Source organism: Schistocerca americana, chromosome 2 (assembly GCF_021461395.2).
Source record: "Schistocerca americana isolate TAMUIC-IGC-003095 chromosome 2, iqSchAmer2.1, whole genome shotgun sequence".
NCBI classification, from domain to species: domain Eukaryota; kingdom Metazoa; phylum Arthropoda; class Insecta; order Orthoptera; family Acrididae; genus Schistocerca; species Schistocerca americana.
This window is the reverse complement of record NC_060120.1, coordinates 197,130,621-197,145,439: the sequence shown is the minus strand read 5'-3', so window position 1 is coordinate 197,145,439 and position 14,819 is coordinate 197,130,621. Positions and strand designations below refer to the sequence as shown.

General features: G+C 42.3%; 1 protein-coding gene across 3 annotated transcripts in view; it reads right to left on the bottom strand.

Annotated features, from left to right (window-relative positions):
- Positions 1 to 14,819, bottom strand: part of LOC124590782 — a 281,346-nt gene that overhangs the window by 36,133 nt on the left and 230,394 nt on the right. The window lies entirely within an intron of this gene.

Below are 14,819 nucleotides of genomic sequence, written 5' to 3'. Positions count from 1 at the left end.
TGTGCGTTGAATTGAGCTCATGATCGCTTAGAGACTGCTGGTGTTTCACCACCAGCAAGAGATGATGAACTACGCTTCATCACATGTCATCTGCCCTGATGCCACCCACTCCGACCAGGGAACCTCCCTACGGGAGCCATCCAGCCACAGCAAAGGCCATGTGGCAGGATGGCCATTGCTGGGAGTCCCGATGCCCCAGGGGGATGGGCATCTACCCCTTGGCATACGTGGGGAGTTAACAGTGCAGGCATCAGCAGAGCAATCCCTGTGTGGTCAGGGGGCTACAACAAACAGGATACATGGTGGCCCCACCACAATGGACGGGCTACTGTGCTGGATATCAGGTGCAAAGAAGTCCATGGTCATCGTCGACACAGAAATTGGCACTGCTTAATGCATGGTGGAAAATGCACCCAGGAAGTTGTCCTCACTCAAGAGATGGAGAATGGGCAGGACTGCAATGCGATGACAAGAAAGTGGGCTAAAAATCCCAATGCATGATGGACACGATGCACCTTGTAAGGCGCCTTTCCCCAATTGGCTTGCTCTTTGGGAAAATTTTGAAGAATGGAGGTCAAACCCTACAGGGGACCGTCACATAAAGGCCGAAACATGTGAAACTCCTTTTAGTAGCCTCGTACGACAGGCAAGAATACCTCAGGCCTATTCTAACCCCTGGAGCCGCAGGGAGGGAGTAACTCAGATGAATATAGTCCAGGTACGTATGAGTACTCGGTCACACTGCCTCAAGATAAACATAGTTTCTAACTGTAATACTTGTGTTGTTGTATTAAACTTTTAACATAAGATTGTATTATTTAGTGAATAGATTATGACAGCATTTTAAAGTTTCCAATTTGGTCAATAATCATGTACAAAATTGAAAATCAAATTTTTGTTGCCCTGGAAGCCATCAGATAGGCAACCTGCAACTGCCAATTTGGATATTAAACACAAAATTGAGAAGTTTTAGGCTGTGTGTAGAACAATTAAGTAGATCCTAAAAGAAACGAGATTATGAACAGGTTAATGTAGCAATTTTACTAGGCAATGGTAGCAACAGCAGGCTGCCAGGCATGATGCAGGAACATTTACTGCCATGAACACAGTAGAATCCAAGACTGAGTAATGTGATTTTCTTGATGTATCGTAAGTGTACCAAGAAGACACAGAATATTTTATGAAAATCTACATCTACATTGATACTCCGCAAGCCACCCAACGGTGTGTGGCGGAGGGCACTTTACGTGCCACTGTCATTACCTCCCTTTCCTGTTCCAGTCGCGTATGGTTCGCGGGAAGAACGACTGTCTGAAAGCCTCCGTGCGCGCTCTAATCTCTCTAATTTTACATTCGTGATCTCCTCGGGAGGTATAAGTAGGGGGAAGCAATATATTCGATACCTCATCCAGAAACGCACCCTCTCGAAACCTGGCGAGCACACTACACCGCGATGCAGAGCGCCTCTCTTGCAGAGTCTGCCACTTGAGTTTATTAAACATCTCCGTAACGCTATCACGGTTACCAAATAACCCTGTGACGAAACGCGCCGCTCTTCTTTGGATCTTCTCTATCTCCTCCGTCAGACCGATCTGGTACGGATCCCACACTGATGAGCGATATAGGTCGAACGAGTGTTTTGTAAGCCACCACCTTTGTTGATGGACTACATTTTCTAAGCACTCTCCCAATGAATCTCAACCTGGTACCCGCCTTACCAACAATTAATTTTATATGATCATTCCACTTCAAATCGTTCCGCACGCATACTCCCAGATATTTTACAGAAGTAACTGCTACCAGTGTTTGTTCCGCTATCATATAATCATACAATAAAGGATCCTTCTTTCTATGTACTCGCAATACATTACATTTGTCTATGTTAAGGGTCAGTTGTCACTCCCTGCACCAAGTGCCTATCCGCTGCAGATCTTCCTGCGTTTCGCTACAATTTTCTAATGCTGCAACTTCTCTGTATACTACAGCATCATCCACGAAAAGCTGCATGGAACTTCCGACACTATCTACTAGGTCATTTATATATATTGTGAAAAGCAATGGTCCCATAACACTTCCCTGTGACACGCCAGAGGTTACTTTAACGTCTGTAGGCGTCTCTCCATTGATAACAACATGCTGTGTTCTGTTTGCTAAAAACTCTTCAATCCAGCCACACAGCTGGTCTGATATACCGTAGGCTCTTACTTTGTTTATCAGGCGACAGTGCGGAACTGTATCGAACGCCTTCCGGAAGTCAAGAAAAATAGCATCTACCTGGGAGCCTGTATCTAATATTTTCTGGGTCTCATGAACAAATAAAGCGAGTTGGGTCTCACATGATCGCTGTTTCTGGAATCCATGTTGATTCCTACATAGTAGATTCTGGGTTTCCAGAAATGACATGATACGCGAGCAAAAAACATGTTCTAAAATTCTACAAGAGATCGACGTCAGAGATATAGGTCTATAGTTTTGCGCATCTGCTCGACGACCCTTCTTGAAGACTGGGACTATCTGTGCTCTTTTCCAATCATTTGGAACCCTCCGTTCCTCTAGAGACTTGCGGTACACGGCTGTTAGAAGGGGGGCAAGTTCTTTCGCGTACTCTGTGTAGAATCAAACTGGTATCCCGTCAGGTCCAGTGGACTTTCCTCTATTGAGTGATTCCAGTTGCTTTTCTATTCCTTGGACACTTATTTCGATGTCAGCCATTTTTTCGTTTGTGCGAGGATTTAGAGAAGGAACTGCAGTGCGGTCTTCCTCTGTGAAACAGCTTTGGAAAAAGATGTTTCGTATTTCAGCTTTACGAGTGTCATCCTCTGTTTCAATGCCATCATCATCCCGTAGTGTCTGGATATGCTGTTTCGAGCCACTTACTGATTTAACGTAAGACCAGAACTTCCTAGGATTTTCTGTCAAGTTGGTACATAGAATTTTACTTTCGAATTCAATGAACGCTTCACACATAGCCCTCCTTACGCTAACTTTGACATCGTTTAGCTTCTGTTTGTCTGAGAGGTTTTGGGTGCGTTTAAACTTGGAGTGGAGCTCTCTTTGCTTTCGCAGTAGTTTACTAACTTTGTTGTTGTACCACGGTGGGTTTTTCCTGTCCCTCACAGTTTTACTCGGCACGTACCTGTCTAACACGCATCTTACGATTGCCTTGAACTTTTTCCATAAACACTCAACATTGTCAGTGTCGGAACAGAAATTTTCGTTTTGATCTGTTAGGTAGTCTGAAATCTGCCTTCTATTACTCTTGCTAAACAGATAAACCTTCCTCCCTTTTTTTATATTCCTATTAACTTCCATATTCAGGGATGCTGCAACACCCTTATGATCACTGATTCCCTGTTCTGTACATACAGAGTCGAAAAGTTCGGGTCTGTTTGTTATCAGTAGGTCCAAGATGTTATCTCCACGAGTCGGTTCTCTGTTTAATTGCTCGAGGTAATTTTCGGATAGTGCACTCAGTATAATGTAACTCGATGCTCTGTCCCTACCACTCGTCCTAAACATCTGAGTGTCCCAGTCTATATCTGGTAAATTGAAATCTCCACCTAAGACTATAATATGCTGAGAAAATTTATGTGAAATGTATTCCAAATTTTCTCTCAGTTGTTCTGCCACTAATGCTGCTGAGTCGGGAGGTCGGTAAAAGGAGCCAATTATTAACCTAGTTCGGTTGTTTAGTGTAACCTCCACCCATAATAATTCACAGGAACTATCCACTTCTACTTCACTACAGGATAAACTACTACTAACAGCGACGAACACTCCACCACCGGTTGCATGCAATCTATCCTTTCTAAACACCGTCTGTACCTTTGTAAAAATTTCGGCAGAATTTATCTCTGGCTTAAGCCAGCTTTCTGTACCTATAACGATTTCAGCTTCGGTGCTTTCTATCAGCGCTTGAAGTTCCGGTACTTTACCAACGCAGCTTCGACAGTTGACAATTACAATACCGATTGCTGCTTGGTCCCCGCATGTCCTGACTTTGCCCCGCACCCGTTGAGGCTGTTGCCCTTTCTGTACTTGCCCAAGGCCATCTAACCTAAAAAACCGCCCAGCCCACGCCACACAACCCCTGCTACCCGTGTAGCCGCTTGTTGCATGTAGTGGACTCCTGACCTATCCAGCGGAACCCGAAACCCCACCACCCTATGGCGCAAGTCGAGGAATCTGCAGCCCACACGGTCGCAGAACCGTCTCAGCCTCTGATTCAGACCCTCCACTCGCTCTGTACCAAAGGTCCGCAGTCAGTCCTGTCGACAATGCTGCAGATGGTGAGCTCTGCTTTCATCCCGCTAGCGAGACTGGCAGTCTTCACTAAATCAGATAGCCGCCGGAAGCCAGAGAGGATTTCCTCCGATCCATAGCGACACACATCATTGGTGCCGACATGAGCGACCACCTGCAGATGGGGTGCACCCTGTACCCTTCATGGCATCCGGAAGGACCCTTTCCACATCTGGAATGACTCCCCCCGGTATGCACACGAGTACACATTGGTTTTCTTCCCCTCTCTTGCTGCCATTTCCCTAAGGGGCCCCATTACGCGCCTGACGTTGGAGCTCCCAACTACCAGTAAGCCCACCCTCTGCAACTGCCCGGATCTTGCAGACTGAGGGGCAACCTCTGGAACAGGACAAGCAGCCATGTCAGGCCGAAGATCAGTATCAGCCTGAGACAGAGCCTGAAACCGGTTCGTCAGACAAACTGGAGAGGCTTTCCGTTCAGCCCTCCGGAATGTCTTTCGCCCCCTGCCACACCTTGAAACGACCTCCCACTCTACCACAGGTGAGGATCAGCCTCAATGCGGGCAGTATCCCGGGCAACCACAGTCATAGGTCCGATCAGGGGATGCGTGGGACGAGCTGGCCGTCCCCGACAAACCCCCATCCGGACCCCCACAGTGATGCCCATTGGCAACAGCCTCAAGCTGTGTGACCGAAGCCAACACTGCCTGAAGCTGGGAGCGAAGGGATGCCAACTCAGTCTGCATCCGAACACAGCAGTTGCAGTCCCTATCCATGCTAAAAACTGTTTTGCAAAGAACGTCTGACCTAATCTACAGAGAGCGCAAACAAATCGACAAAATTTAAACGGTTATTAAAATACAAGATTGCCTAGTAAATGCAGTAATGCTGCTACTTGCGCACTGCTGACACTGCTCGGCGGCGGAAGGAGACTAAGCGAAATTACACTATTCAGGTACTAAAACGCGATGCTACACTCTCAAATACTATAATATGCCCGAAATTTATGAATTAAACAATGCAAGTACCAAAAACACGCAAAGAAATTAAGAATTAAACTATGTAACAAACGAGTCAGCTAGGAGTATACAACTTGCTGCTCAGCTGCTTATCCAACGGCGGCAGGGAGCACACTGAACTGTGACCAACCGACACTGGCCGTTCAAAACAAAAACAGTAGACAAACGACTACGCGAATTTACACTATTCAGGTACTAAAACGCGATGCTACAACTCTCAAATACTATAATACGCCCGAAATTTATGAATTAAACAATGCAAGTACCAAAAACACGCAAAGAAATTAAGAATTAAACTATGTAACAAATGAGTGAGCTAGGAGTATACGACTTGCTGCTCAGCTGCTTATCCAACGGCGGCAGGGAGCACACTCCCTGCTTGTCAATTACTCAACATCTACTGTCTACTTCATAAAAGCACAGAATAGTAACAGAAGCTTTCTCACAGAGAACAGATAAATGCTGCTAAAATAAGGAAAAGGTAACCACTCACCTATAGGGGACTGATGTGTGATGCACAGAAACACATAAGAGAAAACAGTGTCCACACTAGTTTTTGAGCTGTTACTTTTTTCCTTACAAATGTACACACTTTTACATGCACAGCCATACAGATGCTTAAATGTACACTCCTGCAGCTGTGGGAGTATACGTTTGGATGTCCGTATAGTTATATGCATGAATGTGTGTACTTTTGCTAGAAAAAAAGAATGAACTTGAAAACAAGTGAGAACACTGTTTTCTGTTACACGTTTCTATGTGTCACACATCAGTCCTCTACAGGTGAGTGGTTGCCTTTCCCTTATTTTGCGTATTATTCCATCCAGGAATTTCCACTATTGTTGTGCAGATGAATGATGGATGTTTACCAAGATCTATGAATAAGTATGTTTAGAATAATGCAGGGAGCATGTGTGGCTTTAGCAGGATATCACAGAGCCCAGCACCATCTCTACCACTGCAGCCGCAGTGTGGATTCTAGTCCGAACCAGTAGCTGCAACTGAGACTCTCAGCCTGCCATATATTAAAACAGTCTAGTGATCCTCTTCCCAGAAGCCAATTTAACTGACACGATACTGCTGACAGCATCTTCCTTGGACAATAACATTGTGCATGAAAAAATGGAGTTACCACTTGATCCTTCACCTTATGTGCCCCCCCCCCCCTTTCCATCCCATAAGAGCCAACACAAAGAGGATCATTTCTGCCCATATATCATGACTGAAGGAGAAGAAATGCTGTATGGTGTGTGTCAAGGATGACATGCTGGGCAGTGTATCTGGCATCTGCATGAAGGAGCAGTGCTGTCAGCTCAGACATTGCCCTCCCTGATAACCAACCATAGCAGACCACACATGTTGTTGAAGTCTAAATATGCCTGTCCTGCACCCTGCTCACATTCTAGTCTTTCTCTGTGTGATATATCAGTGATAATGCATCTTGCCTACAGTGCCTACAGCCATAACTATTGATGTCTTCTTGTTAGTAGATTTCACCTCAGGACTGTTCTTATGAGTGTTTACTTGCTGTCCTATGATGGTCATGACCACGATATGGACTTGTGTGCCAGATTCATTGATTCTAGTTATTTACATAGGCTGTGCTTACTTACAGTGACTAACTTTTGCACACAGACTTAGTTAACTGCATGAAAGCACCACAACTGCTATTGTGTGCATATGTACATTCTATGAACACAATTTTGTCCTACCAGGAAACTGTAGGTTGCTTGTCTACAACATTACACAATGAGAAAATCAGCATGGACTTTGACATGTCCCAAGCTGCAGATGGCTATAAGACAAACAACACAAACATGCTGAGAATCCAAACCAATGGACAGCAGTCACAATCCAATGTGAGTTGCATAAAACTGTCCCCAAAAGTAACAGCTAGCCAACCAAGAAGGCCAGTATGGCAAACAACTAACTATCATAGATCAGTCTCAGCAAGACTGACATACCACACACTAGATAATTAGTTAATTTAGTTCCTGTTTGGAACAGCATACAGCATTTACTGATAAAGTACAAAAACACTATGAGCAAAACCAGTCCTAATCAAACCATCAATGAATAGATGAATACACTGCCTAAGAAACATCTAGAAAGTCCCAGTAAAGTTCTTAGTCCAGTGAAACTGTCAGAAACAAAGCCTGTACCTTGCAAAAGGTGGGGTAGAAGATTTTATTTTTTTAACTCGTTCATATAGTTGGAAAGGTTAGAAAACCAAGTTTTGCCAACAAAATTTCTCTTGGGAAAACTTTCTGCAGTCAAAAAACTTCGAAAATTTCAGACTTTTTTCAGTTTTTTTCAAAATATCTCAGTTTCATTTGCTCCTATCACTTTGACGTCTATTTTCTTTTTAAAAGAGCACAAAATTCTCTACAAATTTGATTCTTACCATTTTTTTCTACTCCCAGTATCTAAGGCGCTATAGCGCATCAAAAAATACCAATTTTTCAAATTTCAAGCAAAGTGGCAAATTACCTAATTTTTGAACACTGTTATTTCTGTTTCTATTTGTGTAGTACAAACATATTACTCATCATGTTATTCACTGGAATTTACCATCCCACTCTGCTACAGGGCCAGGACAAACAGCATTATATTCGGTAACTACAAACACTTTCACGTCGGATTGAGTGAAGTTTATTTGTGTTACAATATGTAAAACGATTGCATATGAGAAGTTCACAACAAAAAGACATTTTACAATCCGGCGATCAGAAAAGAATTGGTCAGGGGTTCCTTCTGACATGACTATAGAACAAAAATTGATGAGAACCATGAAGAGTTCTCGAGGACTTACATCTGGCCGAGGAATTAAGGATAGTGTATTAACCAGATGGACATTGGGTATGATTCACATGCAGAACATTTGTGAAGAAATTGAGTCGTATTGTGAAGTGAGCGCAGTAACATCAGAACAGCACGTAGATGCAAGAAGTTGTCACATCAAACGAGATGGCATAGACTTGCGTAAGCTGTGTGATTGGTTTTCAGTGCACCCCCCCTTCCCTGAAAGTGATTTTATAATGTCTATCAGCCGTGGTGTTGTCGGAACGGAGGATGTTAATTGTCATATGTGTCACAAAGAGGGGGGAAAAAGGCATGAAAAGAATAGTTGGTGACAATTTCCACAATGTAAAGTTCCGTAGAAAAGATAAAGTTGTGACTCTCCTTTCTGCGTTCAATTCTGTAAAAGCTGGGAGCACTAAAATTACTCCTGTTGATCCTTTAATTCTTTTCCAAAGGATTTGTTTAATGAAACAAAGAGAAGAAGAGTTAAAAGCCTTTCTGAAATATGAACTTGCTCCTTACCCAATGTCCATATTCTCAGAAAAAGGCATGCGAAAAGGAACAAAATCTTCATTCTACAATGCCTTCGTTCCAGTGGAAAATGTGAAGTCAGGTGGACCAAGTAAATTTTTTGTCATTGATGGAGGGTACCTTTCCACAAAGTGACTTGGACTTGAAATGTTTGATTCAAGTCAATAGCCCAAAGCTATGTTTCATACCTGAAACGTCATTTTGGATCTCAATTTGCTATTGTATTTGATGGGTATCCATGTGACGGAGACAAATGTAGCACAAAGAGTACTGAGAGGATTCGTAGGTCCAAAAAACATTCTTCGGTTGACATTGTGGTTGAATCAGAGATGGTGAACCAAGTCCCTCAGGACAAGTTCTTGTACAACGAACAAAACAAGATGCGTTTGATCACACTTCTTAAAAAGGAATTTTTGGAGTGTAGCATTGAAGTGCACCAGGCGCAAGAAGATGCTGATGTTATGATTGTAACATCTGCCATTTCAAGAACCAAAGATTTTGGAAGTGTTGTATTGTAGGAGAAGATGTTGATCTGCTTGTGCTCATGACCAGTTTGTGGCAAGGCATTGAAAACTTATTTTTCTTAAAGCCAGGAAGAGGAAATGCAGAAGACAAGTGGTTTTCCACTGCATCTTACAAGTTTGACAGTGAATATATTCTGTTCACTCATGCCTTTAGTGGATGTGATACAACATCCGCTTTTTTTGATCAAGGAACAATTAAGTGCTGCAATATCATTGCGAAAAATGAACACCTAACCTCAGCGCTTTGCATGTTCAATAAACCACATGCTACCCGTGAAGAAATAATAATAGCAGGAGAACAGGTTACTATCGCATTGTATAGTGGAGGTGTCAGCAGTTCCCACACACTAGACCATTTGTGGTACCAGCTATTTGCCAAGTCTGCCACAAAAAGCAAACTGAATCTTGCACGTTTGCCACCTACACAAGATGCTGCACAACATCATTCGTTGCGGACTTACCAACAAGTCCAAAGTTGGATGGGAAACTGGAAACCTCCTGAGAAATGGGGCTGGAATCACAGTGACCATGGTCCAATACCCATTATAATGAACCAAGATCCAGCACCTGAAGCTCTTCTTCACGTTGTTTCCTGCTCATGCAAGCTGAACTGTGACGGAGCGTGCTCCTGCAGAAAAGTGGGTTTGAAATGTTCTTCAATTTGCAAGAAATGTATTGGGGTCAACTGTGAAAATGGGCCAAAATTTTTATATGAAGACAGTGAAGAAAATGTTATGGAGGATGTTGAGGAAACCACTGACGAAATCAATGAACTTGCTGAGGCTGACTCGCTGTTTAAAGAAGAGGTCAATCTGGGATCAACTCTATGTACAGACTCTGAATCTGTAACTCAAAGTATTTCTGGTGACGCTAAGGAACCTGGCCATCAAAACGTTGGAAGTGATGCTCATATCTGTCTCAAGTGCACTAAAATGTGATATTACAAGTATTACACACCCAGAACTGTCAACATTTTTTAGTCACTGACAATGCATTTTAATTGTAATACAGCTACTTATTTTTAATGTCAACTGTGTGGCTTTTATACACCTAATTAGGTTGCCTATTTGCAGCTAATAATAGTTCAGTTTCCTGAGACAATTTATTTTGTGTGCGCATGTGTGTGTGTGTGTGTGTGTGTGTGTGTGTGTGTGTGTGTGTATATGTGTGTCTTAATGATGTATTTTTATATTTATAGTTTTACAAATACCAGGGCTGAGGTGGCCCATAGCGAACTTCAGGTAGTGATATAAGAATCACAATAGTTGGGTTCCCAGCAATCCTCATGTTGCATACAGAGAAACTGAACACCTGAAAGTGAAGTGGTAAATTCCAACATATAACATGATGTATTTATACTACACAAACAGAAACTGAAAGAATAGTGTTCAAAAATAAGGTATCTTGCCACTATGCTCAAAATTTGAAAAATTGGTATTTTTTAAGGCGCTGTAGCGCCTTAGATATTGGGAGTAGAAACAAATGGCAAGAATCAAATTTGTAGAGAGTTTTGTGCTCTTTAAAAAAGAAAAAACATGTTAAAGCGATAGCATCAAAAAAACTGAGATATTTTGAAAAAACTGAAAAAAGGCCGAAATTTTCCAAGTTTTTTGACTGCAGAAAGTTTTCCAAAGCGAAATTTTGTTGGCAAAACTCGGTTTTCTAATCTTTCCAACCATATGAACGAGTAGAAAAAATAAACTCTTCTACCCCACCTTTTGCAAGGTATATCTGCTATTTGACTGGACCATCTGGGTTTTCACCAGCATTAAATATTCCATCCAGAAGTAGTCCAAAGATCCAAAGTCTGAAATCCTAGAATGTGATATGACCTCACCACCAGAGGTCAGTGGTGTTCCTCGCTCAGCAGCCATTTGTCTGTTGCAGCAATGCAGAGGCCTTAAATGCAGGTCACATGGTTCAGCTGGTTAGCCCATTAGTCATGTTACTCATACCTCCTGCTATGGGTGATATGACTACATCCTCTACTCCACCCCCTCCCCTCCCTCCCTCCATCCTCCTCTTTAAACAGCCTGGGCAGTCACAAATGGCAAGCATGGTAGTGCTTGGGTGTCCAGTGAATGGGGAAATGAGAAAATTGGGAAGAGTGGAAGAGATGCAAGCACCCTCTCCATGGGCTCCAACACAGTTGGATCATCCAGAGGTGATTGGACATCCATGATATCTCAGTCTATATCTCTGTTCATGGACACCTCAGGGTCTAGGATGGGTGGGGCCTCAATTAGTGGTGGCAGGATATCTCGCTCAATGGAAATTTCCCACAAACAGCTGCTGCAGTAAAGCTGGGGCTCTGGTATCCCTTAGGGTCACCCTCAAAGTGTTGGAAATCATACCATGCTGGCGGTGGTAGTGTGTGCATCAAGTTTACACATAGCATTGGACAAGAGAAGGTCCAAATGGCACTGCCCAGAATCACGGCTGGAAAGTGCCATAGAGGTGGCTGTGGAAAAAGATCTTCACCCATGGAGAATTTTGGCTGATGAGTGGCTCTTGACAGGAGTGATATGGTAAGATGGTAGGACTCTATGGAGTGCATCATTCATGTTATTGTTAGTGCATATGCTCTTTTATAGTTGTTGACTGAATGTACTCATGAACTGCTTTGCCTTCCCACTGGAAGGACAGTGAAAGGAAGACTTGTAAGAATGATCTATTCCACTCACTAAGCTGAAGTCTATGATTACCTCGGGGTGAAACTGTTGGCCACTACCATCCATAAACATTGCAGGGGAGTTCTCAATGGAGAAAATAGCTTTGACAGCAATGATTGTGGACCGGATGGTGTTCGAGGTCATGCAGGAGATGAAGGGGAATACGGAAAGTGCGTCCACTATGATTAACCACATATTCCCCACAGATGGTCCAGAAGACTCAATATGGACACCCTCCTAGGAATGCTGTGGCATGGTAGCCAGTGGAGGCAGCGCCAGCAGCTGCAGTGTACTCCTACATACATGACACCATGTCTTTGTTTACAAAATAAATCACTATGGCTGGAAGAAAACTCACTGCATTTTTTGTGCAGTACTTAGTATCAGCTGTGGTCTAACAGAAAAGTCACCACAAATTCCACATGTTTACATCCACATAAGCGATAGCACAGAAATGCTGATCAACATAATGAGTGGCCAGATAAGCAGAACTTTTCCATCTAAGACCGCCATCATTGTTTTGAACAATGGTATGGAAATGTCTGATGTCTATAATCCACTTTCACCAAAACTGACAAGACACATCCTCCAGACTGCCACAAACATCAGTTTCTACATCTATGGCAACATCATCTACAGCTACATCTACATCTAAACTCTGCAAAACACTATGAAGAGCATGGCAGAGGGTATCTCTCCTGTACCAGTTATTAGGATTTTTTTCCTGTTCCATTCATGTATGGAGCACAGGAAGAATGAGTGATTAAATGGCTCTGTGCATGCCCCAATTAATCTTGTCCTTGTAATTAATCTTGTCCTCACATTTCCTATGGGAGTGATACCATAGAGAGTTGTAGTACATTCCTAGAGTCATCACTTACACTGAGTTCTTGAACTTTGATAATAGGCTTTCTCAGGACAGTTTATGTGTATCTACCAGAGTCTGCCAGTTCAGCTTCTTCTGTAACACTCTGCCATGGATCAAATAACTAGTTTGTGTCCCCTTCTGTGTATATGTTAAATATCCCCTGTTAGTCCTATTTGGTTAGATCCCATACACTTCAGCAATATTCTAGGATGGGATGCCCAAGTGATTTGTAAGCAATTTCTTTTGTATAATGATTGCATTTCCATAGTATTCTACCGATAAACTGAAGTCTATCATCTGCTTTACCCACGATTAAGCACATTTGGTCACCCCATTTCAAATCCCTGCAAAGAGTTACATCCAGCTGTTTGCAGCAGTTGACCAATTCCAAATGTGATTCACTGATATTATTGTCACAGGATACAATGCTTTTTTAATTACTATTAATAATGTATGCATGGTCATTCATAAATATCATGAACACAAAGATTGCAACACACTTCCAGTGGCACACCTATAGGTACTTCTACATCTGTAGATGACTCTCCATCTACAACAACATGTTGCATTCTCCCTGCCACAAATTCCTCAATCCAGACATAAATTTAACTATATACCATGTATGATTATACTTTTGATAATCAGTGTAGATAAGGTATTGAATCAAATGTTCCAGTCACAAATTTAACTTGATACCCTGTATGATCGTACTTTTGATAATAAGTGTAGATAAGGTATTGAATCAAACGCTTTTCAGAAATTGAGAAATACTACATCTACCTGACCGCCTTGATCTAAGGATCTCAGTATGTCATGTAACAAAAGTATGAGTTGGGTTTTACATGGTTAATTTTCAGAATCCATGCTGCTTGGCATGGAGGAGAACATTCTGTTTGAGATAGCTCACTATCTTTGAGCAGCCTTGACGCAAAAGCTGCTAAATTCATTTTTTGTCAGTTTTGATTTGGATGTACTGCCGCATAGATTTTTTCAGCACCTATACAATGGAACAAGTTGCAGGGTGCAAAACCCACTATAAACCATTGAAAATATCTGCAGAAAGTTGTGTTCAGTTGCAAAAGCCACTAACTGCATGCTGTCTTTGGGGCCAAAGCCTACTAAATGTCCAACATTTGCAGAACCTGCTAAGTTCAACAGGCATTGTGCTCACCATGCCATGTCCGGATACAAAGCAAACCAACTAACATCAGGCTTTCCAATCTAGACAATCAAAGCTATCTCTTGTTTGTTACCATTAGAAGGGATATTTTTCTTATTCAAAGTGAGGTTGATTGCACTGTAGTGAATGTGTACTCAACAATAAAGCTCTCGCTGATCACGCATTGTTGAAATACAAGGGTCATCCACAAAGTAAGTTCCTTTTCCATTTCTATCTGCGGCAGCGCTATGATTGCAGTTCCTAGCATGTGCGGCATTTATTCTGACTCAAGGAGAAGCCTTGCACGACATTTTCAGATCGCTGCTGATGACATGTGCTTCATAGTGCTTCTTTATAATGTCAACCGTAATTGAAAATGCCACCGCATGTGAAATCAGATATGTGATTCGTTTTCTAAATGCAAAGAAAATTAAACCAAAGGCAATTCATCAGCAAATCTGCAAGGTTTAAAGACAAAATGCTATGAGTGATTCAATGGTTAGGCGATGGGTCAGACTGTTCAATGAAGGACGTGTTACCAGTTTTGAATTGAACATTCTCAAAGGATTAAGGAGAATTTATGTGAAAAAAAACAATGGAAACTCCAGGTATGAATATCAACAATATATAAAAAGACCATAATGAAGACACATTAAGTTGCAGACAGACACAATCAAAAAGACACTTATGTAAAGCTTTCAGCTACAGCCATCATCAGCTAAAGAGAAACACACACCATTCATACACACAAGCAAGCACACCTCATGCACACATGACCACCAACTCCAGCATCTCAAGTTGGAATGCCAGCCTGAGATGCTGGAGTTGGTGGTAATGTGTGCATGAGGTGTGCTTGCTTTTGCGTATGAATGGTGTGTGTTCCTCTGTTGCTGATGACGGCTGTGGCTGAAAGCTTCACATAAGTGTCACTTTAATTGTGCCTGTCTGCAACTTAGCGTGTCTTCTTTTGTCTGAAATCAAA